The 27672-nt window shown below is 39.7% G+C and overlaps 1 protein-coding gene across 1 annotated transcript in view; it reads left to right on the top strand.

Moving 5' to 3' along the window:
* The window catches only part of TMTC2 (transmembrane O-mannosyltransferase targeting cadherins 2), a 431967-nt gene that overhangs the window by 304668 nt on the left and 99627 nt on the right, over positions 1-27672 (top strand). The gene's annotated exons all lie outside the window — the stretch shown is intronic.

The following is a 27672-nucleotide window of genomic DNA, read 5'->3' as shown; positions in this document are numbered from 1 at the left end:
TTAAAGAAATATTTTATTGTTTTATTTGTTTCACTGTTGGTTGGCTTCTGTATTTGGTCTGCAGTTATTATTTAGTGTAACATATAAAGAGTCAGCTAACTTAAGCCCTTTCATAACCAAGGAATCTCATCCCGTGTTATTAGGGCATGTATATAGGGAAGCACTTGAATTTAAGCATAACTTAACTTTATTTTGGGGTGAAAATAATGATCATTTACAAAAACTACCAGTACACACATTGCTCAAGCCTTATCTCTTTCTCATGCTCTCTAATAAGCTGTAACAGTACCCACACCCGCAGGACATTGCCTTGACTTCAAGAAGAAGGCTCCGGTCCATTTTATTGAGGAGGAAATCTTAGCAGAAGCCAGGCTGCCGTACTTGTAACTGGTAGAAATACCTTTTGTTTCAGAAAGAATTATGGAGGTAGCTTAATCATCTTTTTGGTTATAGGCATGGAATTCTAACCATTTGTTAGGTGACTTTGTTTTTCATTTTATGGTTCTTTAGTTTGTTCATTAAAGCCCGTTAATACACTCGGATACTTGACTAGAGTTTTGGCCTGCTCCTCCTGCTGTCTCACATTCAGTCTCTTATATAATAACAGAGTAAAAACAGTGTGCATAAAGATGTTTTTGCTTCATATTTTCTGAGCTTTTTTCCCTAGTAACATATGAATTAGAAGAAAATTTAAGTATCTCTCCTTATGAAACAGCATCCTAGTCTAAGGCTATGTCTACTCTTAGGAAAGGCAACACAACATTTTTGAGAGACAGCTCCCATTCTCTGCTTCACTCCTCAAATGTGTGTGTGTGTGTGTGCAATACCTGGGACTGGGCTGCACTGAAGCTGGGAGCTGGGAATTCACTCCAGGTTCCTCACTTGAGTGGCAGGGACCTGTCACTGAAGCCATCATCAGCTGTTTCCTAGGGTGCACATTTTAGCAGGAGCCTGAATCAGGACTAGAGCTGGAACTCTAATCCAGGCACTGCCGTATGGGATGTTTGGTGTCCTAACAAATGATCAGAATTAGGCCAAACTCCGTGCCCAAACATACATCTTTAAAAGCAAGCATCTCTCGAGTGGGCCAACACTTTACAACAGGTTACTTTTTATTCATGTGGCATCTGGATAGAGATATACAGATTCTCCTTGACTTACCATATGGCTGCATATCAATAATTCCATTTTCAGTTGAAAACATGATAAAATGTGTTTAATGCACCTAACCTACTGAACATCAGCGCTCAGCAACGCAGTGGAGTGTAGAGGATAAGTTATTCCCTCAGGACCGCGTGCCTTCATGGAGATACAGCTCACTGCTGCTTGCCCAGCATCATCAGGAAGCTTCCTGGCACACATCGCTACCCCACATAGGGGATTAAAGTTCCAAGTATGGTTTACACAGAATGTATTTCATTTTTCCATCACTGAAAGTCAAAGCAGTCATAAGTCAGGATTGTCTGTATACATACACACAAACATAGAGAAAAGATGCCACGTCTGTTCTGAGATGTGAAAAATTTTCTTGTTTGCAGACTCATGAATAAGTTCAAAACTAGCTCGGCCGTGAACATGTTTGCAAAGCTGAAAGGTTTTTACAATTTCCCCTTCTGTTTACCTGTGCTGTATCTGAGGCTCAGGAGCCTTGGCAGCCTGAAGCCTGAAGACTGCATAGCTGTGGAGTATATCCTTAGTTGTTGTTTTTTGTTTGTTTGTTTTGTTTTGTTTTTATTATTATTATTATTGAATCTATAGTTGTTCCAAACAGTTAACTCTGTGCTCAGTTTTGTTTTCTTCCAAGTCCTGAGATTTTCTAGGGCGTCTGAGCTCATCATTCATGTCTCTGGCATAAATCCTTGTCTGTCATTTTCCTACCTTCCAAGAATTGAATATCGTGGGTATAGGAGTGCAGTTGGATAGGAGAAATAATTTGTCATGTTGTATAGCACCATACCATCATTTGTTGATAACCATTAACTGTGCATTTCAGAATATCCAGTACAGAAGGTTTTTAATGTGGCAAATAGAAATGACAAATGTTTGAAGGGATGGATGTGACAATTACACTGATCTGATAATTATATTACACATATACCCCATAAATACATACAATTATTTTGTGACTTTTATAAATAAAAACATATTAACAAAGTAAATTAAATGTCATGTATAGAGTACCTCCTTACCCATACCCTTCTGTGGTCTTACCAACTACAGTACCTCCAGAGGTACTGTGAAGTTGGCATTTTGTATTTGCTACTGCAATGCTGCTTCCTGTGATTCTGTGAACTGTGAAGGTACTCCAGTGTGTTATTGAAAAATGGAAGTAAATGTATGGGTAAGGGCGGGCATTTGGCCAAGCAATTTAGATTCCACTTGGAATGCCCACATCCCATGTCTGAGTAACTATATTTGAGTCCCAGGTCCACTTGTGATTCCAGCTTCCTGCTCATGTTTACCCTAGGAGGCAGCAGGTGATGTCTCAAGGAGTTGGGTCCCTGCCACCCACATGGGATGCCCAGAGAGTTTCTAGTTCTTGGTTTGGAACTAGCTTGGCCCTGACTGATGCAGGCATTTAGGGAGTGACCAACAGATGGGATTGATCATGCTCTCTCTCTCTCTGCCTCTCAAATAAAAATTAAAAAGTTAATTTTTTATAAAAACATTAAATTCATGCACAGTTGCTTTTATGACATACACTTTCCTCATATTAGGTCATGCATCAGAGTATACCCACATTTTTAGTTCCATTTTTCCATGAACTTTATGAGGTACTCATGGATACCCTCTTATGGGTGAGGAGACTCGGATTCACAGAGGTTAAGTCTAGGTTGATGCCCAAAGCCTTTACATGACCTCTCTTTTTCTGTAGGCTGGACTGCTTAATCTCGCACCAGCTGTGTGTTTACCTTACTGTGCTAAAACATTCATACACCCTGCCTTCATGTTCGTGAACTTATCCAGAAGCATACAGTTTTCATGTTTCAATTTTATTTTTCAAACAAATCTTCTTTCAGTTTTTTCAGATTTTCTCCTAATATAATTCTGATGTGAGTCTATGTGTGTTTTGAAACATAGCTACTATTAAAAAGGGCCTAAATATCTGTTTAAAAACTGAGTTTTTAATTGGAGTGTGACATTTGAAGTCTGTTAAAGTGTAAGAGTACAAGGAAATATGATGATATTCCAAACTCAAGGAGTTGGGGTGGGGGTGAGGGAGGCCTGAGTGAGTGACCTTGACCTTCACCTGGTAAACATTTTGCTGGTAAAATGTGGAATTGGAGCCAGAGAACCTGAGTACTTACCTGTCTAGTAATTTATTTCTCACAATGGAAAGCATAATTCTTTTAAGAGGCTTAAAATTGCAGGACACTCATTTTTAAGACGTAATTGAAGCTCTTTGTCAAAAGTGGCAGGATAAGGTACATTCTCCAGCATCTACTGTAATCCAGTATACATGATAATAACAATAATTCAGGGGGAAGACAGCAATATGCAAGAGGATTCATCTACAAATAGCACCCTGGTCAGTTTGACATGAGCCATGTGGCTTAGAGTTGAAGATAGCTGCTGAATATTGTATGCAGTTACAGAGCCATACAGTAGATAAATAAGCAGTGTGGTTATTAGAGATAATGGTCAGGCCAAGAAATTTTTGGTCCTGAAAAGTGAAACTTGGATGTATTATCTATTCTATAGTTTGTTCTATTTCTGGATAAAACTGCAATAGCCAATAAGAGGAATAGACTTTCTGTTTGTTTGAATCAGAAATTTACTCACTTTGAGCAGGAAATCACTGATCTGGAGCATGCAATCTGAGGGTGTAAGTTTTTTGCATACCTTGGCGATTTCCTCAGCAGAGGTGTGTGATTAAGTTGAAATCTATTGCTGTGGTTAAAGATGTGTTCCCCAGGTTGTCTGTTTTCCTCTTTCCCTCCGAGGGTGCATGCTTGCCACAAGTAGTGATTACTTTCATCAGTTCATTTCCACTTCTGCGCAAGAGAGATCTTCCTTCCTGTCTGTCCTCCTCAGCACTTAGCAGCTCTGTGTATTTATATTCCATATGTATAAGTACCTGTCTATGCATACGGCATTTATTGAGTTTCATACATTTGCCTTGACTATAAATATGATCGGAGTTGACTCAACAGGTCACGTAACGTGTCAAGGATTGCTTTTGTGTAAGAACAAAATGAAGAATTATAAATATGGTAACATTTAAGAGTGCCAAGATTGTCACTACTGCTTCCAGTGCTTTGATAGTTTTTATTAAAACAGTATGCTTCAAATGTACAAAATATATTATCAAAATGTATTCCATGATCATTCATAAGTTTATACGTTCCTTTAAAAAAATTCTTTACTGAAATGAATGTAGACAAAGCCGAATACTGTACTTTTCTTCCCAAAGTGCATATTATCCATTAAAGTCTCTAAAGCTCTTTTTACATTAAAAGTCCCGTGGTTTTTTTTTTTTTAAGAAGATTTATTGATTTACCTATTTATTTTCTTAAAATTTTCCCCAGAACCATTTTATTTAAGGTATACAAACGTTATGCATTTCATAAATACAACTTTAGGAATATAGTGATCCTTCCCACTATACCTGCACTCCCATGTGTCCACCTCCTCCCTGTCCTATTTCCATTCTTGTTTTTTACTATATTCTATTTTCAACTAACTTTATAGAAATAAGATGAACTCTGTGTCAAGTAAAGAGTTCAAAAAATAGTATAAAAAAGAAACTGTTCCTCAATGGTCAAGACAAAGGCTGTCCAAAGTCACTGCGTCTCAAAGTGTCAATTTCACTTCTGAAGATTACTTTTTTAGGTGCTCTGTTACTTACCATAGATCAGGGAGAACGAATGGTATTGGTACTCTTAGGACTGACTTGTTTCACTATGATGCTTTCCAGTTTCATCTTTTTTTTTTTTTTTTTGCAAACAACAAGATTTTTTCCTAAAGATTTATTTATTTACATGAAAGGCAGTTATAGAGAGGCCAAGGCAAAGAGAGAGAGAGAGCTTCCATCTGCTAGTTCACTCCCCGGATGGCTGCAACAGATGGAGCTGCTCCAGTCCAAAGCCAGTAGCCAGGAGCTTCTTCTGGGTCTCCCACACAGGTGCAGGGGCCCAAGGACTTGGACCATCTTCCATTGCTTTCCCAGGCCATAGCAGAGAACTGGATCAGAAGTGAAGCAGCTGGGACTTGAACTGGTGCCCAAACGGGATGCTGGTATTGCAGGCAGAGGCTTTTCTGGCTACACCACAGCACCAGCCCTGATTTCATTCTTTTTATTTTTATTTTTTATTTATTTTTTTAACTTTTATTTAATGAATATAAATTTCCAAAGTACAGCTTATGGATTATAATGGCTTCCCCCTCCCATAAATTCCCTCCCACCCGCAACCCTCCCCTCTCCCGCTCCCTCTCCCCTTCCATTCACATCAAGGTTCATTTTCAATTCTCTTTATATACAGAAGATCAATTTAGTATATATTAAAGATTTCAACAGTTTGCACCCACATAGAAACACAAAGTGAAACATACTGTTTGAGTACTAGTTATAGCATTAAGTCACAATGAACAGCACATTAAGGACAGAGATCCTACATGAGGAGCAAGTGCACAGTGACTCCTGTTGTTGACCCAACAAATTGACACTCTAGTTTATGACACCAGTAACCACCCTAGGCTCTCGTCATGAGTTACCAAGGCTATGGAAGCCTTCCAAGTTCGCTGATTCTGATCATATTTAGACAAGATCATAAAAGACAGGGTGAGGATAGTAACCAATGAGCCTAAGAGTGGCATTCTTTTTAAACACTCTATAGAATTCTATGGTGTACATATCCCATAATTTCTTTATCCAGTCTTCAGTTGACCAGCATTTGGATTGATTCTAAAATTTTTTAAAAGATTTTATTTATTTGAGAGGTAGAGTTACAGACAGTGAGAGGAAGAGACAGAAAGGTCTTCCTTCTGTTGGTTCACTCCCCAAATGGCCACAACAGCCAGAGCTGTGCCAATTGAAGCCAGGAGCCAAGAGCTTCTTCCTGGTCTCCCATGCAGGTGCAGGAGCCCAAGAACTTGGGCCATCTTGCACTGCTTTCCCAGGCCACAGCAGAGAGCTGGACTGGAAGAGGAGCAACCAGGACTAGAACCCGGCGCCACAGGTGGAGGATTAACCTACTGCGCCACGGTGCCAGCACTGATTCTATAGCTTAGCTATTGTGATTGAGCTGCAACTTGGGGGTAGAGATAACTCTTTGATATGCTGATTTCATTTTCTTTGGGTAAATTCCCAGGAATGGGATCTATACTCAGATTTCTGAGGTGTCTCTATACTATCTTCCACAGTGGCTGTACCAGTTTACATTTCCACCAACAGTGGATTAGGGTACCTTTTTCCCCACATCCTCAGCAACATTTGTTGTTTATTGATTTCCGTATGAAAGCCATTCTTACTCCGGTTAGTTGAAACCTCCTTGTGGTTTTAATTTGTATTTCTCTGCTGACTAGTAATCCTGAGCATTTTTTTCATGTGTCTGTTGGCCATTTGGATTCCCTCTTTTTGAAAAAATGCCTTTTAAAGTCCTTTTCCGATTTCTTAAATGGGTTGTTTTGTTGTTGAGTTTCTTGATCTCGTTTTATATTCTGGTTATTAATCCTTTATCAGTTGCATAGTTTTCAAATATTTTCTCCCATTCTGTCAGTTCCCTCTTCATTTTGCTGAGTGTTTCTTTCGTAGTATTAAAGGTTCTTAATTTGAAGTACTCCCATTTGTCAATTTTGGCTTTGGTTTCCTGTGCCTCTGGAGTCTTTACCAAGAACTCTTTGCCTTTGTCAGTATCTTACAGGGCTTCCCCTGTTCTCTAATAATTTAATGCTTAGGGTCATGGATCAGGTCTTTGATCCATTTTGGGCAGATTTTTGTGTAAGGTGTAAGGTAGGCGTCTTGCTTCATACTTCTGTATATGGAGATCCAGTTTCCCCAGCACCATTTGTTGAAGAGACTGTCCTTGCTCCAGGGGTTGATTTTAGCTCCTTTGTCAAAGATAAGTTGGTTGCTGATGCATAGGTTGATTTCTGGAGTTTCTGTTCTGTTCCATTGGTCTATCCATCCATTTTTGTACCAGTACCAGGCTTTGTTTTTTTTATTATAACCGTCCTATAGTATGTTTTGATATGTGGTACTGTGGTGCCTCAGGCTTTGTTTTTGTTGTGTAAGATTGCTGTAGCTATTTAGGGTCTCCTGTATTTCCCTGTGGATCTCAACATCATTTTTTCTATATCTGAGAAGAATGTTCTTGGTATTTTGATCGGTGTAACATTTAATCTGTAAATTGCTTTCAGTAGTATGGACAGCTTTGTGATATTCATTCTTCTAATCCATGAACACAGAAGGTTTTTCCATATTTAATGCCTTTTTCTATTTCTTTCTTGAATGTTTTATAATTCTCTTGATAGAGATCTTTGCTGTTCTTGGTTAAATGTATTCCAAGTTATTTGATTTTGTTTGTAGCTATTGTGAATGGTATTTACTTTAGAAGTTCTTTCTCAGCCATGACAATGTCTGGGAATACAAAGACTATCGATTTTTGGTGTTCATTGTTAGAACCTGCCCTATACCAAACTGTTTATGAGTTCCAGTAGTTTCTCAGTGGAGTCTTTTGGATCCCCTATATATACAATCATGTCATCTCCAAATAGGCATAGTTTGACTTCTTTCCTTCCCAATTTGTATCCCTTTGATTTCCTTTTTTTTCCTAATGGCTCTGGCTAAAACTTCCAGGACTATATTGAATAGCAATGGTGAGAGTGGGCATCCTTGTCTGGTTCTAGCCCTTAGGGGGGAATGCTTTCAACTTTTTCCCATTCAATAGGAAATTGGCCATGGGTTTGTCATAAATTGCCTTGATTGTGTTGAAGAATGTTACTTCTATACTCAGTTTGTTTCAGGTTTTCATGATTAAAGGGTATTGTATTTTATCAAGTGCTTTCTCTGCATCTATTGAAATAATCATATGGTTTTTGTTCTTCAGTTTGTTAAAGTGATGTATCACATTTATTGATTTTTAATGTTGAACCATCCATGCATACCAGGAATAAATCCCATTTGGTCCAGGTGAATGATCTTTGTGATGTGCTGTCAGATTTGACTGGCTAGGTGTTTTTTGTTTGTTTGTTTGTTTTTTGAAGATTTTTGCATCTATGTTCATCAGGGAAATCGGTTTATAATTCTATTGTTCTGTTGTTTCTTTTTCTGGTTTTGGAATTAACATGATGCTGGCTTCATAGAAGGAGTTTGGGAGGATTCCCTCCTTTTCAATTGTTTTGAATAGCTTGAGGAGAAGTGGAGTTCTTCTTTAAATGTCTGGTGTAATTCAGCAGTGAAGCCATCTGGTCCTGGGCTTTTCTTTCTTGTGAATGTCTTTAAAACTGATTCAATTTCTGTGCTTAGATTTTTCTGTGTCTTCATGGCTCATTTTTGGTAGACTGTACATATCCTGGAATCTGTCCATTTCTTCTAGGTTTCCTGTTTTGTTGGCATACAGCTCTTTGTAGTAATTCCTACTGATTCTTTTTATTTCTGTGGTATCTGTTGTTACATTTGCTTTTTCATCTCTAATTTTACTGACATGGGTCTTCTCTCTCTCTCTCTCTTTTTTTGTTTTTTGTTTTTTGTTTTTTGGGCCAATGATATGTCAATTTTGTTTATTTTTTCAGAAGACCAGTTTTTCATTTAATTGATCTTTTGTATTTTTTGTTTCAATTTTGTTGATTTCCTCTCTAATTTTAATTGTTCCTTTCCCCCTACTAATTTGGGGTTTGGTTTGTTGTTTTTTTATGGGTCCTTGAAATGCATTAACTGCTCATTTATTTGGTGACTTTCTAGTTTCTTGATGTAGGCACCAATTACTATAATAGGTTTTGATAGGAGGCATTGTCATCTTCATTTGTTCCCAGGAATTTTTTTATTTCTTCTGTGACACACTGATCATTTAGGAGTATGTTGTTCAGTCTCCATGTATTTGCATATGTTCTAGAGATTCTTGAGTTGTTGATTTCCAGCTTCAGTCCATTGTGGTCAGGGAAAGTGCATGGTATGATTTTGCTTTTTGAATTTGCTGAAACTTGCTTTATGGCCTAGTGTATGGTCTGTCCTTGAGAAATTTCCATACACTGCTGAAAAGAATGTGTGTTCTGCAACTGTGGGGTAAAAAGTTCTGTAGATATCAGGTGCATTTGGTCCATAGTGTCAATTAGCTCTGTTGTTTCTTTGTAGGTTTTCTATCAGGTTGATCTGTAAAGTGATGAAAATGAGTGTTTAAGTCTCCCATTATTATTGTATTGGAGTCTATGTCTCCCTTTAGATCTGTTAACATTTCTTTTAAATATCCTGGCACCCTGTAATTGGGTGCATTTACTTTTATTATAGTCACATCTTCCTGTTGTATCGATCCCTTAATCATTACATAGTGCCCTTCTCTGTCTATTTTAACAGTTTTTGTGTTAAAGTCTATTTGGCTGATATTAAGATGACTACACTTGTCCTTTTTTTGCTTTCCGTTAGCATGGAATATCTTCTTCCATCCTTTCATTTTCAGTCTATGTGTATATTTGTTGGTGAGGTGCATTTCTTGTAGGGAGCAAATAAATGGGTTTTATTTTTTAATCCATTCTGCCAGTTCTATCTTTTGGGCATTGAGGCCATTTATATTCAGGGTAACTACTGATAAGTAATTACTTGGCCCTCCCTGCTATTTTTTTGTTAATATTCCTATTGTTTACTTTGGATTTCTTTTGTACTTTTACTGGGGGATTTTCTGCCTTCACATTCTTTCATGATGATGGCTTTCTGTGTTTCTGTGTGTAACACATCCTCTGGCATCTTCTTTAAGGCTGGACTTGTTATGACAAATTCTTTCAAGTTCCGTTTGTATGGAAGGTCTTTATTTCACCTTCATTCATAAATGAGAGCTTGGCAGAGTACAGTATTCTGAGTTGACAGTTTTTTTTTTTCTCTTAAGACTTGTACTATATCTTGCCATTGTCTTCTAGCCTGTAGGGTTTTTGATGAGAAGTCAGCTGTGAGTCTAGTTGCAGAGCCTCTGAAAGTAATCTGGCATTTCTCTGGAGCACATTTTAGAATCTTTTCTTTATGGTTTACTGTGGAATTTTGACTATATTGTGTCATGGGGAAGATATTTTCTGGTCATGTCTATTAGGACTTTTATGTGCTTCCTGTATTAGATGTTCCTGTCTTTCTCCAAATTAGCCAAAATTTCTGAAATTATTTCACTCAATAAGCCTTCTAGTTTATTCTCTCTTTCTACACCTTCTGAAACTCATAATACCCACATGTTGGGTCGTGTGATTGTATCTCATAGATCTCCAACACTATTTTTAAGTTTTCTAATTTCTTCCTTTTTTTTTTTTAAAGTCTGACTAAATGTTTCCCAGAGATTTGTCTTCTAGCTAGGATATTCTTTCTTCTGCCTCACTGAGTCTGTCATTAAGGCATTCTACTGCATTTTTTATTTGATCTATTCTAAATTTCTAATATTTCATTTTGATTTCTTTTTAAAATCTCAATTGCATGGGAAAACTCATTCATATCATGTATAATTTTCTTTAGCTTGTGGATTTGCATCTGATTGCTTTTAAATAATCCTATGATTAATTTTTTGAATTCCATTTCTGGCAGTTCCTCAACCTCTTCATCTTCAGATTCTAATATTGAAATGTTGTATTCTTTGGGGGGGGGGGTCCTGTTGTCTTCCTTATTTTTGTTTCTTGAATTTCTCTATTTTAGGCATTTGTAGAATTTTTTTTTCTTCTGATGGCTTTTATGGTTGAGCTATGCCTTTGTGGTTTAGTGGAATGTCTGCACTATCCGTGATGATCAGGCGGTTTGTGGTAGGTGTGTCTAAGGAGCTCTGTACCCAGGGTAACACCCAAGTTGGGCATGGTATTTCTCCTCTGGTTAACTGGGCAGAGATGAATGGTCACCTCTGTTGGTATGAACAACCCCTGTCCTTATCTCCTCCAAGCTGAGGAATGCTCAGGTATTAGTCCCCAGTGTGTTCAACATGCATCTGCGCTTCCATATGAACCACAAATGTGATCTGCACGGTCCTTCCCGTGAGTGTGGTTCCCTCTGCGATGAGCTGCTGTGTGCAGTCCAGGAGGTCTGAGAGTGTGCTTCAGCACTCAGTGATTGCCCAGAAACCTAGCGACCCCCTGCCTCTCTCATGCTGCCACAGTGTTTCCTCAGTCTCAGCACCCAGAATTCCCATGCTCAAGGAATGCAATCGGGACCCCGCTGCCCGGTAGCCTATCCAGACCCAGGGAGCAGGCACACTGAGGTGTTCCCAGAGCCACTGCCTGTTTGTGTTCTGCCCCGCTGGAAGACGTCCAATCCTCCCAGCCAGATTCAAAGACAGTAGGGAATGTGAGTTTTTCTCTCTGGCAAAATGTCTGGGTCACAGGTGCATACAGTACCCGCTGGCTGCAGCCCTGCTGACTTCACAGTTGTGTTAGGTGTGTAGGAGAGTCCCACAGGTGACACTTCCCTTCTTTAGGCATGGCTTCCTATCTCTCCACACTCCCGTTGCTAGTGGGTACAGCTGGCGAGGTGGAGACTGTCTCCACCTGTTGCTCTTGAACTGCTGTGGTTGCCCCTGCTGACTGGGTGCAGAGCATCCCTGATAGTTGCTGGATGTGCACACAAGAGCTGGAGTAGCTGCTACCTGCTTATGTCCAAAAAAATAGTGGTACCCCTCACCCCTCCCACAGCTGGCCTCAGGTCACTGTTGTGGAGGGAGAGGGAGAGGGAGAGAGAGGAGCACTACTCCTCCTCACTCCCACCCCCACCCCTCTGTGAGCAGTTGCCCTGCTGCCATGAGGGATCTGGGCTGGACTCAAAAATGGTACAGTCCATAAGGCTCTCCCTCCAGCTATATCCACAGTGGCGTGGGCCCATGCCATTTGACTTCACCTGATTTGCCTGGGTGGCACTTTTTTTCGGTTCCAAGCTGCTGGGTCCTTTGTTGTTATCTTGCTCTTTGCTGCCTGTCTGCACCTTCCACACAAGTCCGGGCCATTTCTGCTGCTTTTGCAGGACCTCCCACTGCAGTTTCCCCTGCTGCTTTACCCTGAGAGTGCATTTTTTCCACTTCTTTTCTAGTAATTTCTCTTAGCCTTGATCAGAGCATCCTGATGCTCTTCTGCCACCTTGGGATCCCTGATGTTTTTTTCTAATCTTTATCATTTCCTTCTTTCTGCCATCTTTGGGCTTAGTATTTTTTTTTTTCTTTTTTCTGGTTCTTTGAGGTGCAAAGGCAGGTTGTTGATTTGGGATTCACCTTCTCCTTCAATGTACATACTTACCAATATAAATAGCCCTCTTTTTTTTTTTTAAGATTTTATTTGTTTGAGAGGTAGAGTTAACAGAAAGAGAGAGGGAGAGAAAGAGAAAGGTCTTCCATCCATTGGTTCACTCTCAAAATAGCCACAACAGCTGGAGCTGGGCCCTTCTGAAACCAGGAGCCAGGAGCTTCTTCTGAGTCTCCCATAGGATGCAGGGGCCCAAGCACTTGGGCCATCTTCCACTGCTTTCCAAGGCCATAGCAGAGAGCTGATTGAAAGCAGAGCAGCTGAGACACGAACTGGTACCCATATGGGATGCTGGCACTGCAGACATTGTTTAATGTTTGTGGTAGCTAGAAAGGCTTCAGATTCCTTTAGGGTCTTAATTCGCCCCCTCTGCTGTTGGACTCCTTTACTCTTTCAACCGTACTGCATTATGTTGTTTTATCTTAAAATTTTCACTTACATATGTGAGAGATAGAAAATGCTCATGTCTTCTAGATCACTCCCCAAATGCCCACAATGGCCTGGAGCTGGAGCTGGGAGCTAGGAACTCAATCCAGCTTTCCCACATGGGTTGCAGGAACCTAGCTACCTGAGTTATCATTACTGCCTCCCAGGATCTGCGTTAGCCTGAAGCTGGAAAGAGGAGCCAGGGCAAGTACTGAACCAAGATACCATGTATATGATACAGATATCTTAACCGCTAGGCCAAGTGCCCACCGCTACATCTGGAGCTGGGCTTCTGGAGTGGCAAGGTGCAGGAGTAAGAAAACTTCTGCGATTGTTTTGTTAAATCTCTGCCGTTCCGTGGACTTAAGGCTCCGTCCTGTGACGTTCTCTGCTTGGATGGCTCTTCCCTCTCACCACTTCAGCTGAGTCTGAAAGGACAGGAAGAGAGAATGCCCACCGCCTTCAGGTCCGGGTCAAGGCTCTGCCGCTAGTCATTCACCTTAGAGAATGGGCCATTGTTACTGGGAAGACCCTGGCTATCTTCCACAAGCATTGTTTTTCCTTTTCCTCTGACATCTTTGTGGCTCTTCGCTGTGAGATCCTGATCAGGTTCCTGGAAATAAAGGCTGTGATAGTTTGAGGGCCCCAGACCTACCTCCACCTCCCCACCTCCACTCCCCCCAATACTCCACCCCCACTCCTCCCCACCTCTCCCCTACCTCCCCACCAAGACTGCGGCCCTGAGCAGTTTCCCTCTCTCAGATGCTGGTCCACACTCAGCCTCTAGCCAGTTGTCACTGATCATCACTGATGCGTGCCTATTCGTTTTTTGGCTCCCCTGATTTGTACATCAGGTAAACAGATCCTCTGCTGTGACGCTAGCATCTTTCCACGTTTCAGAATGTCAGCTTGCCTTTCAGACCTACTTTTCTAATCTGCCCGAGGAAAATCATTGATTTTCAGTTTGTCTAGTTTTTTCTTATAATATCGGGAATGTTGTAGTTTTTATGACCTGGTTTAGGTTTTTCTTCTTTATTCCCCAAAATCCTCTATGACAACAAATCTCCCTGTTCCTCACACGCTTGGCTCTTTGAATCTCTCTTAAAGGATCTATCATAAATTGTGTGATACTTCATCGGAGCTGCTACCATTGGGCATTGGTAGTCACTTTTTTTTAATCTCTGCTTCTGTACCTCAATCTTTGTGTCCGTATCTGTGTCTGAGAATATCAGGAATCATAGGCATTCATGGGATGTGTCATTTACCACCACCTCCCACTCTAAAATCTAACATATGTAGTAACGCTTAGTACATGATTTCCTAATGTATCAGAAGTATGGTAACAAATATTTAGAAAAGTCTCTCTTGCCCATGCTGCAAGATTCCTTTTTCAATTAGTATTCCGTCATCTTAGAAGGGAGGCAGCTTTATGAGCACAGGTTCCCTCCTAACTGGCTTGTTCAATCAGTTGTTAGCTTTGTGATCTTGGGCACAAAGTTAACTTCTATTCCTGTCCCCTTGTCTGTGCAATTTGTCATAAACATTTCTTTGTTGGAAACGTTGTTGAGTTTAAATGAGTCAACTCATGTATGTAAAGCATTTAGAACGCTGCTCCATAGGTGTTACGATAAGGATTCAATACATGTTAAACATTAGAGAAGGAACAGCATTATTGTTATCTTTGCATGATGTGACATGTTGTTGATTAATTGGCCATAGTTTCCCTTGTTTATCTTCATCAGCCATTATCGCCCACAATATCAAGCTTCCAGTGACCTCTGTGTATATTACATCCATTCATTCTGTGTCTTTTCCTCACATGTTCCTGCTTTAGCCTGAACAGTTTGCTCCCTTTCCACTTGGCAATGTCCTACCTATCCCTTTTGTTTCATCTCATTTATGAAACAGTTACTACTACTTCTAGTCATCTTAGCAGTCCTCGTCCAGCACAGTTACTACAGGTGAATACCTAAGGGCTAGCTGAATCCTGATACACTATTTTTTTTTTTTTGGCAATGTGATCCAATGCCATGTTTGTCCACTCTTATTTGCATGACATTGAGCACGTTGTTGTTCAGTATTTGTTGGATATGGGTGAAATGACTATCAAAGAGAGAGAGCCAATTCACATGTCAACTTTAAGTCAGGCCACAGCATTGGACTACTTAGTCCAGTAACAATTACTCCAGAATTATTTACCCACAAAAGTAGCACTTCCCATTGCCTGTGCTCCCACGAGAATACATATATCCCCTTTTATTGTCATTATACATAATATAGTGATATATCACCTTTTATTAGTCTTAGCTATTTTGCCCAGTAAGGAGAAACTGGTTTAGGATATCTGTTTGCTCTTCCTCATTCTTTTAGATGGTAAGAGATGGCCTTTATGGCAATAAGCACTTATTGAGCAAGTAAGTTATTTCTTTATAAAAAAAAATTTATTCAATTGAAAGAGTTACAGAGAGGGAGCGGCAGAAGAAAGATAGAGATCTTCCATCTGCTGGTTCACTCCCCAAATGGCCACAATGGCCAGAGCTGGGCCAATTTGAAGCTAGGAGCCAGGAGCTTCCTTCCAGTGTCCCACGTGGGTGCAGGAGCCCAAAGACGTGTGTCTTCTTCTGCCATTTTCCCAGGTGCATTAGCAGGGAGCTGGATCAGAAGTGGAGCAGCTGGGATTTGAACCATTGCCCATATGGGACACCAGCACCACAGGTGGCACCACACCCACTACACCACTTTGCTGGCCCCCAAGTAAATTATTTCAATGTTACATAGTGAAAGGAAAGGGAAATTGAAGTTTGAAAGAATTATTGGGAAAGGTGAAGGTTTACACAAATAATTACAAAAGGAAAAGTGATGCGTTCATTGGGTTACCATAAGTAAAAAAACAAGAACATATACTTTGTTCTTATCATTCTGTTGGTTAAAATTCTCCTAGTAGACCCTCAGCATTAATCAGGAATTGAAGAAGGGATTTATAGGGTCACGTACATGAATAGCAATCGTTTTAAATGTAAAAAAATTCATTTTTTCTTCTTATATCAGTGAAAATGATATGGTAATTCTTTAGATATAGAGAGTGGTCATTACTGGAAGATAGAAATTTTTTAAAAAACCACAGATTGGAGATATTTCTTTTTGCTTACTTGATAACGTAGTGGACTGTGATTTTCTGGCCATAAATTTCTTTTTTTTTACCCTGAAAGCCTTAGAATGGAACCTCAGAAGAATGTTTAATATGAAACATAGACTTCAAAGGAAATTTGCCAAATTTCATCTACAGTGGTAGTGATATTAAGAAATATATCTCTTCTGATAGGTATAAAAGAATGTATATAATCATGTGGTTTTTTATTTTACTAAACATGTGGTAACAAGGAATTGTGTGATCTTTTATAGAAACGATCATAACATTTGTGTCTTTTGCCTAACGTATAAGTTTGTATAAATTTCATGGGATGCAATGAAGTATGAATCATTTTCTGTTCCTACAAAAACTTGAATTTAGTTGATGAATTTGAATTTACAGATAAATATGATAAAAGCAACTTTTTCTTATAGAGTTAGGCTAGAGTTCATGGTGATCTTAGAAGTATTAATGTGCATTTAATGTAGTAGCACATACTTTGCAACATCGGTGTTGCACATACCAACATCAACAGTTTAAACAATGTTGTAGACATTAAAATAAACTTTTTAAAATAAGATATTTGAGAAATCTTTATTTGAAATCTGAAGTTTTTCCCATAGTAGCATTGTAAAGATCCAAATATTTGTAAAAGTAGATTACTTTAAGCCACATAAATCTGGAATAATGCTGTTAAAAATGGATATATATTGTTATGAGATATTTCTTAAAGATATTAGGATTTGTTTTAAGTGGTCTTTTTGTTAGGCACATGGCTTATTCTCTTCATACTATTCTATCTTAATCAGATAATTAATCCAGTTAGTCTAACAATGTCAAAAACTGACTTTTCTACTCTGTTTCTCACTTACCTTCAGTACAGAGAGAATCTGCTGGATATGATGTTGCCCCTGGATGCTTTCTGAACTTTATTTTTACTTGCATTTACTGTCTATTACCTTCTAACTTCTTTTTTAAATGAAAACATTACTATGTTCACCTATAGCCATTTACTTTGAGGAAAGTTGTGTGAAATATGACAGATGTGAACAAAAGTGCATTTTTATTATAATAAGTTTTGTTTCTATAAAATAGCAAGTATGTATATAGTGCATTATTCAGAATCACACATGGTTCTCCTACATTTGTGCAATTCTACGATTGGTAGCAGCTTGAACCCTACTAAGTACTTCAGCTTGAGCTTGCCGAATCATGTCAGCATTTCAAAGAGAAAACAGACCTTTTAGAATATGTGTATTTCTTGATGGTGGGGTTCGAGAGTGCATTCTTAAACTACTACCACTATTTATGTGGGTTTTCCACTTTGATGAAAATTGAGTCCTAATATCTTTTAACTGTAACTTCAGTTCTGGGCCTTGGTATTCTCTTTGATTTTTCTTTTCAAATTTCTTGAACCCTAAAGGCAAATTATGTCTAGTCTCCTAAAATGCTCCACAGCAAGAGACAATTTGGTTGATAATGAAATATTTCAGATCAAAAACTTTTCATGGGGTATGCTATAAGAATGCTGTTTTTTAAAAAAGTCACAGACATCTGTGATTTGGGTAAACCAACTGAGGTACAAAATGTATAGGTAGGAGATGAGTGGGCCAGCGTCATGGCTCAACAGGCTAATCCTCTGCCTTGCAGTGCCGGCACACCGGGTTCTAGTCCCGGTTGGGGCGCTGGGTTCTGTCCCGGTTGCCCCTCTTCCAGGCCAGCTCTCTGCTGTGGCCCGGGAGTGCAGTGGAGGATGGCCCAAGTGCTTGGGCCCTGCACCCCATAGGAGACCAGGAGAAGCACCTGGCTCCTGCCTTCAGATCAGCGCGGTGCGCCGGCCGCAGCACGCCAGCCATGGCGGCCATTGGAGGGTGAACCGATGGCAAAGGAAGACCTTTCTCTCTGTCTCTCTCTCTCACTATCCAATTTGCCTGTCAAAAAAAAAAAAAAAAAAAAAAGATGAGTACTCACAAAGTATTTGCTGTGTGTATTAAATACACATTGCCTCATTTAATCTGTTTAAGATGTTGCACTCCAGCTACTGCTCTCCCTATTACAAAATATCATTAGCTAACATTTGTTGAGTACTTAACATTTTTGTAGGAGCTTTATTTGTATTGTAGGTACTAAGTCAATTGAAAGCCTCATCAGAAAATATCAAATATCAATAATATCCCTGCAAGTATCTGCATTTCTAGGGAGATTAAACAACTTGTCCAAGTAGCCCAACTCTACTTTGAGGAGATGACCAAGCTGAGATCTGAATCCCAAGCTTGCTCTTTGCTTTATGTCAATGCGTCTATCTTTAAAACATATCTTTACTCATTTTAAAATAGAAATTACTTCAAAGGATTTAACAATTTGATCTCTTAGATTTCCCCCCAAGTCTTGAAAGCTTGATGTTTGCATTTTCCACGGCATAACACTGCACGACCCAGTGTGTATGCAAGTGCCATTTTGAGACGCTGAACCAATCAACATGTTTCTTCCCAAGTTTGCTCTTTGTGTTTAGAGCAGTTGTGCAAGGAATGATCTCAAGTTTACTAAACTACCATCCTATATAGTTTTGCATAGTGTTGGTTAAGGTGCCTTAATGATTGGTAGTGTCAGTTCAATTCCTCTCATGTCTCATAGATAAACCTGCCAACTCAGGTGACAAACAGCACAGTGTGCTGAAGGACAATTCAGGAGGTTGATGTGTAGTGACTCCTATGCAGCCTACATCACACATTTTTCCTACCAAGGTCCAGAGGTCTTTGATGTTGACAGTGATAATTCAGCCCTGAGCCCAACTACTATTATATTGTCTATCAGGGAAAGAAGTTCAGACTTTCTGTTCTCCATCACCATGTCAGCTCTGTACTCAATTTCTCTCTATTAGTGGCCCACATTTTCTTGTGAAATTACACATTTCTCTAAGTGTCAGTGAGAAAGAGAATTTTATTTTGTAATAATGCCAAAACACGTGTGTGCCTCAACCAGCACACTTATATGCTAGCAGTTGGGAATGCTCCAGTCCGGCGATATGCTTGTCATATGTATTTATACACAGAGACACACTCTGCTGGCCGAGTGCCAGGCTCTGGCCATTTGTGTGTTTTCCCCTTTGCACCTAGTTTAAGGGTTCCTGTAATCTTATAGGCTCTTTTACACCCTAGACGTGAACATGAATAAGTAAATAATTCTATTTTCAATAGATCTTTGTAACTCACAGAAAGGATATTATTCATGGAGGAGGGCTCAGGAATCAGTAGCCTAACAGAAAGTAGAAATGTAGTTAATTTTGGTTGTTCACTAACCTTATTTTCTCAAATAAAGTTGGTTGGTGTTGATATCAAATTAATCTTTGTAAGCTGCAGGCCCTTTTAAGTGGTGTTAAAAGAAGAAAAACATTCTCCACTAGAATTTCTAAATAGTTTTCTTAATTTAGATGTTGGAAAGAGAAAATTTAAGCCAGCAGCTCTAGGACTGACTGAGATAGTCTGTTGCTTTGATGTCTTGCCAACTCTTGCCTCCCTCTGTGAGTCAGCTAGAGTGTGCCACCTCTCCTGTGAAACCTTCCTTGACTCGCTCAGGCAAAATGGATGCCATGGTCTGTATTTTCTGCTTCTGTACTTAGTATATGTATGTTTAATGAGAGCTCTTTTTAAGTATAGTTTTGTAATTGGTAGGGACCTACTTCCAGAATCTCTTCAATACTACACAGGGAAGCAGGAATTCTCGTGTTATCTTTGGTAAATACAGTAACTTCTTTCGAAATATAAGATGAGGAATCAATGGATAGGTGAAAGTGTTAGTTTGTCTTTAACTATAAAGCTTATCTTAAATAATGCTATTGATGGTGACCTTGTGAAACATGTCTGTAATGTAAAAATACCACAAACCGAAACCAGATTGGCCTTGTTTGAATCTCAGCACTATTAATCTGATTTCTGTACTTTGGGAAAGGCCCTATCTTCTTCCTGCCTCAGTTTCTTCTCTTAAATGTTATGACAGTAGCATCTCAGGTGTGTTGTGAGGATTTAATCTGACAGTGTATACAAAGGGCTTGAGACATTGCCCGGTGCATAGTAAGCTACATCAGGTGTTTCTGCTCTTTGTATGTCACCTAAAGACACAGTAGAGTTTCAGAGTGCCATGACAACAGACTAGACAGATGTTTGGGAAGCAGTAAAGAATGAAATGAATGAATGATCATGCCTGATGCAGTCCCATGGTTTTGTGTGGTGGGTGGAGATCTTTCTAATGCTTCTTTATTAGGATAGGCTTGATCAGTGGAAAGCTGAGTCATATTGAGACCTCACTACTGTTGCTAATGTAGCCCAGTGCTTTCATCTGGTGGGACATGGGAGCACCCTAAGAGCAATCATTTGACTCATCTGGCTCAAATGAATTCTTGTGAGAGATAAACAAGAATTAGGGTAACTATAGATTTTTTTTTTTTTTTGGTCCAAGCCAGAACTGAGCATGGTTGTAATTACATTGGAACAAACCATAGACAGAAAAGTTTCAAGCAGACTGAAATTACTTCAAAGCAGAGAATGCACTTAGAATACACACACACACACACACACATATATATATGTGTATGTATATGTATATGTATATAGGCTAGTTGGCGTAACAACATTGCTAGGATATTCTACCTGTGAGGGGCATCTTTTTGTTGGAATTACTGCCAGAAGAATAGAAATGGTTCATTTTTCCCAACCGTGATTTGTTTTGTTCGTGAGTATAGACAATGAGCTACAGTTGATTTTAGATCTCAACTATTCTCCCTACTCCTAGTGACAGCTGAGAAGAGAAAAATAATCAGTCCTTTTCCTATTCTGGGCTGAAAAACAATAAAGAAATCAAACAAAGATGGCTTGAATTAAGAAATTGAATTTTCAATATTTTTAACTGAAATTTTTAACCACTTCGCTGAACCAAATTGCATTTTTCTAACAGGACTAATGCTAGTATGTTCACTTAACTCAGACCCTTTGATTTACAGTGGAAGAAAGTAAAACTCCTCAGAGTAGTGGCTTTCCTTGGCTGTTCACCTTCTTGGTGTCAGAACCAGACTAGAACTGATGTTTCTGTTGCTGAATCCAGTGTTCTCTTCAGTACTCTGGTTAAATCATCAAAGAATTTTGTTTCTAAATAAATGAAATAACCTGGTGTCCTTTACTGCTTAAGCTTTATACAAAAAATAAAATATAATAAAAGTAGGGAATTATTTACATCTGGCTTTATCCTCTTGTGAGAGCATTTGGATTAGAGAGCAAGTGGCATCCTGCCAGTGACAAATGGAGGCACCGAGATTGCCTTCCCATCATCCACTACCTTTTATGGTGTCAAGGGATTTCTCGCTCTCTTTTGTGACCCAGCTGCAAAGCAGCTGTTGTTTGGGCTCCTGCCTTTCCACTCTTACCAGGCAGCTTTCCTAACCATCCCATGAGGTTCAAACTTCTGCAGCACAAGTGTCAGCTCAGCTGTGTGAGCAGGGCCAGCCATTTGCAGGCCAATCAGTAGAGCAGCTTCCGACGCTTTTGCTCAAGAGTTTGCATGAAGTGACCCAGTGAATGCTTATGGAGCTGGTCATGATAAACAACAAGCACCCATTGCTTTGCAGCCCAGCTGAAAGTTAGAGTTGTTGCTAACAGCGAAGATTTCAAAATGTCCCAATTGCAATAATTCCCCAAAGGGAGATTACCTTGATTATTTTATCTGTTTAAAGCTAGCTGTTGGAAACTATTTTGTCCATGAACTCTCGGAGTCATCTTACGGCTTGTAATGCTGATAAATTTGGTTATCTCTTATTTTCCTTGGTAAGAGGAGGTGTTACCAATGATGAAAACATGATGCTGTGCCTTCCGTGACTTCTGCAGCCACACTTGCCAAGGAGAGTGTGCATTTAATAAGTGTGTTCTGGGGTTTGCTGTTGCAAGTTGGTTAACATTCTGCATGCATTTTTGACTACCTACTATGTATCTGGCCTTTGGCTAAGTGTTGATTAAACAATTCTGCTGAAATGTTCTACAATAGAGGTGATTACAAGTGCTAATTAGGTGATTAGAGTACATGTGGTAAGTGTCACAACAAAAGTAGAAATCAAGAGTTGTTACAGCACCCAGGAGAAAGAGATTCAACTTGAAGAATTCTGGGTAGGTTTAATTTGACCATGGCTATAATTGGGATATTATCTAAGATTTTAGACAGATTGGGGAACTCTATTTTCCTTTCTAATTTTTTGTGTAAACTCTGGAAAGAGAGCCCATTAACATTAACTTTTTTTGTGCCCAGTTGTGATTTTTTAAAAAGTTCCTCTTATTTATATGAAAGGCAGGGAGGCAAAGGGGGAGAGAGAGTGAGAGAGTTTCCATTTGCTGGTTCACTCCCTACATGCCCACAACAACCAGGGCTGGGCCAGGCCAAAGCTAAGAGCCAGAAGCTCGACCCAGGTCTCTCTCTCATGGATGACAGAGACCCGACGACTTGAGCCATCACCCGATGCCTTCCAGCAAGTGAATCAGCAGAAAACTGGAGTGGAGGTCGTGGCTGGACTGGAACCCAGGCACTGTGATACGGAATGTGGCTGTCCTAGGCTGCAGTTTCCCCACTGCCTCCTGAGATTTATCTTTGGATTTTCTGTGTTCTTTTTCAAAAGCCTTACTGTATCTCATCTTCTGCTAACAACGGTTGCTCTCCTGCCTTTCAGAGCCAAACATAATGGCAAAGTTCTCTGCGATTGTCCTATCCATTCCCTCACCTCACCCCGAAACTTCTACCCATTCCCTCTGGCTTCAAGACCAAATACTTCTGACTAAGGTCACCGACATCTCTCACTAAATCTGCTGGATATTTTCCAGCACCTGACGTAAAAGCCTCTATTTTCTTGAAACACTATTTCAGTTTGCATTCAGCCTCTTCATTTAGCCATGATTAGCAAGCTACATCCTTTGACATCTGAGATTTCTTAAAAGTTGTGTTAATCTCTACAATTCTCAAAATGGAGCTCACACTCTTGCTCCGTGGAATTGGTCTTCTTCCTTTACTTACCACCTTCCTCTCAGTTGCACAGACCAACAGCCTGTCATCTTGTTACCTCCACCTCCCTCATTGCATCCCCTCTCTGCCATGTATATCATCAAATAGCATTTTATCCAAATAGCTCTCATGTCAGTCCACCACTCTTCATTCCACTGTCACCTGCCTATGTCAACTTTGTCTCCATTTTACCATTACCCTCACTGTTCTCAGAGTGATGGTTACAAAGCACCAGATCATACCTTTTTTTTTTATTTATTTATTTTACCATCTTTGTTTCTATTTTTTCTTTTTTTTTTTTTTTTTTTTTTTTTTTTTTGAGAGGCGGAGGCAGAGAAATGGAGCAGACTGAGAGTGAGCTACTATGCACATTCCCCAAGTGCTTAACAGAGCCAGTGTGCGGGGGGCCTGGAGCCGAAAAACTCAGTCCTAGTCTCCCATGTATAGGGGAGGAACCCAATTATTTAAACCATTAACTTCTGTTCCCCAGGGTCTGCCTTACCAGGAAGCTGGAGTCAAGAGCCAGAGGTGGGGATTGAAGCCATGTTCTCCAGTGTGAGACATGGGTATCCTGCTATCTTAACTGCTAGATCAGTTGCTGACCCCTCAATAGTATCTTACTGTGCCCTTAAGCCAGTGGTGCCCTGCCGTTCCCGGTGTTTTCCCATGGCTCCCTTCGCTCCTCTCTGCTGCACACACTTTGAACCTCAGGACTGTGAGTAGGTCAAAGCAGTAGATCAGGTCAAGCTCAATGTCTTGTTTTTTGTCATAACAACTGCAGTTTTATAAGCTTCACCAGAGCAGTAATTGTGTCTTGTCTTAGAAACCATTTTCATCTCAGTACTAAATGTGCTTGGAAAATTTTTGGTGCCCAATAAATATTTCTCAAATTAAGGAAATCTGTGAGTAAATTAATAACTTGCTGAAATGCCATTGTTTTAATTATTTTTGTTTTGTAATTCAGAGATAAATTCTATGCCTATTTCAAATGTCTAAAAATTGTCTTCATTACTATATAATAATAATGTATAATTTTAAAGTAAATGATTATATATTTACCTGCAATGTATTGATAAATTTAATTCAAACAAAATTTCCACTTACTTCTCCTTAACTTCCTTAGATGTTTTAATAAAATGTCTGAATGCTGTTCTCATCAACTGAGATTATGGATGGATAACAGTTATGATGAGATGTTGATTTCAACTTGACTTTGAACTTAGTAGAACAACACAATGTAATAGCATAAGCAATTTCCCAGGTGGATCTTAAGATGTGGTCATAGCCTATCACATGAATTATCTGTTCTAAAATGTTATTATAGTTTGTGTGGTTGACATCTTTAAGCTTTTAGGGAAAGTATGCAAGTGAACAGATGTAGAAAGGAAATGAAAACTATAATATAACAAGAAGTTTGAGAAGCTCACTACCTTCAGTTATATAATATTTATAGACATTAGCTGTTTTGTGGGGCTGACGCTGTAGGGTAGCAGGCTAAGCCTCTGCCTGTGATACCAGGTACAAGCATCCCATAAGGGTGTCAGTTCGAGTGCTGGCTCCTCATCTTCTAATCCAGCTCTCTGTTAATGGCCTGGGAAAGCAACAGAGGATGGCCCAAATCCTTGGGCCCCCACACCCACGTGGGAGACTGGAGGAAGCTCCTGGCTTCAGACTGGCTCAGATCCAACCCTTGCAGCCATTTGGGGAATGAACCATTGAATGAAAGGCTTTCTCTTTGTCTCCCACTCTTTCTGCCTGTAACTCTGCCTCTCAAATAAATAAATAAAACCTTTAAAAAAGTTGCTAGCCATTTTGTGTTTATACCTTAAAATACAATTTTTTACCTACCCTTAATGTCACACCTATATAGAGAATATAGCAGTTCAACTTTGAATCTTCGTTTTATATTATAACCACACCTAATAATCATCATCCATTTCTTTTGTAAGATTGATTTATTTATTTGAAAGGCAGAGCCACAGAGAGGCAGAGGCAGAGGGACAGAGATAGAGAGAGGTCTTCCATCCATATTGGCTGTTTAATCCTTTGCTGGTTAATGCCAAGAAAGTAATATGAACCAAAGCAAACATGTGGCCTCCACTATCAAAATTTTGATTTTCTACTATAAAAAATAAATTGCACAGCTGTCATTGTAGTGCTGTGTGTTAAGCTACTGACTGAATCCTGTATTGGAGTGCTGATTTGTGAGCTGGCTGCTCTACTTCCTATCCAGCTTTTTGCTGATGTCCCTGGAAGGAGACCACAGATGGCCCCAGTAATTGGGGCTCTGCCACCTGACAGAGACCAGCAGATGGAAGATCCCTTTCTCTGTCTCTTTTTTTCTCTGACATTCTGACTTTCAAATAAATAGACAAATTTCAGAATCCTTACAGTGCCTCCTGAGTCCTATACAATCTAGTCTCTCTTCTGTTCCTTTCCTATGCTTGTGTGTGTGTGTGTGTGTGACTTACTCTGCTTCTCCCATATTGTTTTCTTAATATCCCCTAACAGTCTGAATGTGTCAGATCTATGCAAGACCTTTTTTGATCACTGTATCAAATCTTGTCCCCAACCCACACTGAGTATTTCTCCCTCCCTGTAGCCAGTATTGTTTTTCACTGAAGTGCTTAACAGTGAGTGTGTTACCTGCTTGTGTGCAAACTGTCCCCTCCCCTAGTAAATGGGAGCTCCATGAGGACAGGGACTTTGTCTTGATTCCTAAGCCCTGGAGCTGAAGCTGTCTAGTATTAGGAATGCCAGTAGACTGAGAATGAAATCATACAATGTTCTTGAAACATCTAGTATGACCACTAGCATATCACTCTTTTTAATAGTTTAATCTTAGATTATACCTCTCTTTCGGTTAGTCTTAGAATACCAACAGACCATCCCTTTCATTCACTTACTGTTGAAACTCTTGTAAAATTAGCTAGTGATAGTGTGGTGCCATCAGCAAAGTGTGGTTAGATTTTAAACTACAACTTACAGCCTGCTTCTTTCATTTAACAATGAATCATGGAGGTTTATAGTTTAAATATTTTGCTGCAAAATAATTTTAATTTTAATAGAGACACATAATATTTTGTTGAAATGACATTTGATTAATCAAGTCCGTGTTGATAAATATTGAGTTTATATAAACAATACTGCTGGGGCCGGCGCCGTGGTTCACTTGGTTAATCCTCCACCTACAGTGCCAACATCCCATATGGGCACCAGGTTCTAGTCCCGCTTGCTCCTCTTCCAGTCCAGCTCTCTTCTGTGGCCCGGGAGGGCAGTGGAGGATGGCCCAAGTGCTTGGGCCCCTGTGCCCGCATGGGAGACCAGGAAGAGGCACCTGGCTCCTGGCTTTGGATCGGCGTAGCTCCAGCCATTTTGGGAGTGAACCCACAGAAGGAAGACCATTCTCTCTGTCTCTCTCTCTCTCACTGTCTAACTCTAGCTGTCAAATAAAAAAAAAAAAATACTGCAAAGAAAATGAGAAGCAACTCCAGTACTTAGAGGTATTTCCTTAAGATTGATACCAAAAAATATAATTGGATGGACTATATATATAAAATTCAAAGGCTTATAAAAATAATTTAATTATTTCAGAGGCAGAGTGATAGGGAGAGATAGAGAGACAGAAAGAAAGAGAGATCTTCCATCTGCTGATTCAAATGGCCACAACAGCTAGGGCTGGTCCAGGCCAAAGCCAGAAATCAGGAACTCCATCTGGGTATCCCACATGGGTGGCAAGGGCTTTAAGGATTTGGACCATCCTCAGTTGCCTTGCCCAGGCAAGCTCTCAGGGAAATAAATTGGAAGCAGAGCAGCCAGGACTTGAACTGGCACTCCAATATGGGATGCCAGTGTCACAAGCTGGGGCTTAACCCACTGCATTATAATGCTGGCCCCAATTTAAAGGTTTTTGATGCCTGTCAAAGTGTTCCCAAGGAAGATTCTTTAATATGCTGCCATACTTTAGCAATGTGTTATATGGGTGCCCATATTTATGAATTCTTAGTAATATTGAGCCTTCTCATATTTTGGAACTTTATTGATAGATGAGTAATATCTCAAAATATTACTTTCTTCCATGGTTAAATTGAATATTTGGTAAATTTCACATCTTTATAGTTCTGTCCAATATTTCTGGTATTTGCAAGCTTCTTATTTGTGTCCTTTACTTACGTACTGTGTCTGGCTTTCTACCAGAAATTCAGCTGCTTGTAAATGATTTTTATCTCCTTTAATGAAATTCAGTCTGCTGCAAACTTTCATTCACTTGGTCAGCCATTTAATTTCATCCATTTTTGTGACTTCTCCTCTCTCAGTGGTTCCTAGTTATCCACAGATGCTTTCTCAATTGGCTACAGATTAAGGGTTCCCATGACCCCTTTCTGGGTTGAATTTGCTAGAGTGGCTCACAAAATACAAGGAAGTGGTTGTTTACTATTGCTGATTTATTAGGTGTTTTAAAGGACAAAACTGAGCCAACAGACCAAGGTTTACATAGGTGAGGCTCAGAAAGCATTTCTCTCCATTTGGAGTTGGGAACCTCGCTACCCTCCTGTCACCCGGATGTGTTCTTGTTCTCCAGCTGAGCAGCATCCTCATCCTGTGTTGAAGGATTACTGTGGAGGCTTCATCATGTGGGCATAATCAGTTGTCAACTCAATCTCCAGCCCCTGCATTCC

The sequence above is a fragment of the Lepus europaeus genome, chromosome 10 (assembly GCF_033115175.1).
Source record: "Lepus europaeus isolate LE1 chromosome 10, mLepTim1.pri, whole genome shotgun sequence".
In the NCBI taxonomy this organism is placed as follows: Eukaryota; Metazoa; Chordata; class Mammalia; order Lagomorpha; family Leporidae; genus Lepus; species Lepus europaeus.
The sequence above is the reverse complement of the archived record's forward strand: the minus strand, read 5'-3'. Positions and strand labels throughout refer to the sequence as shown.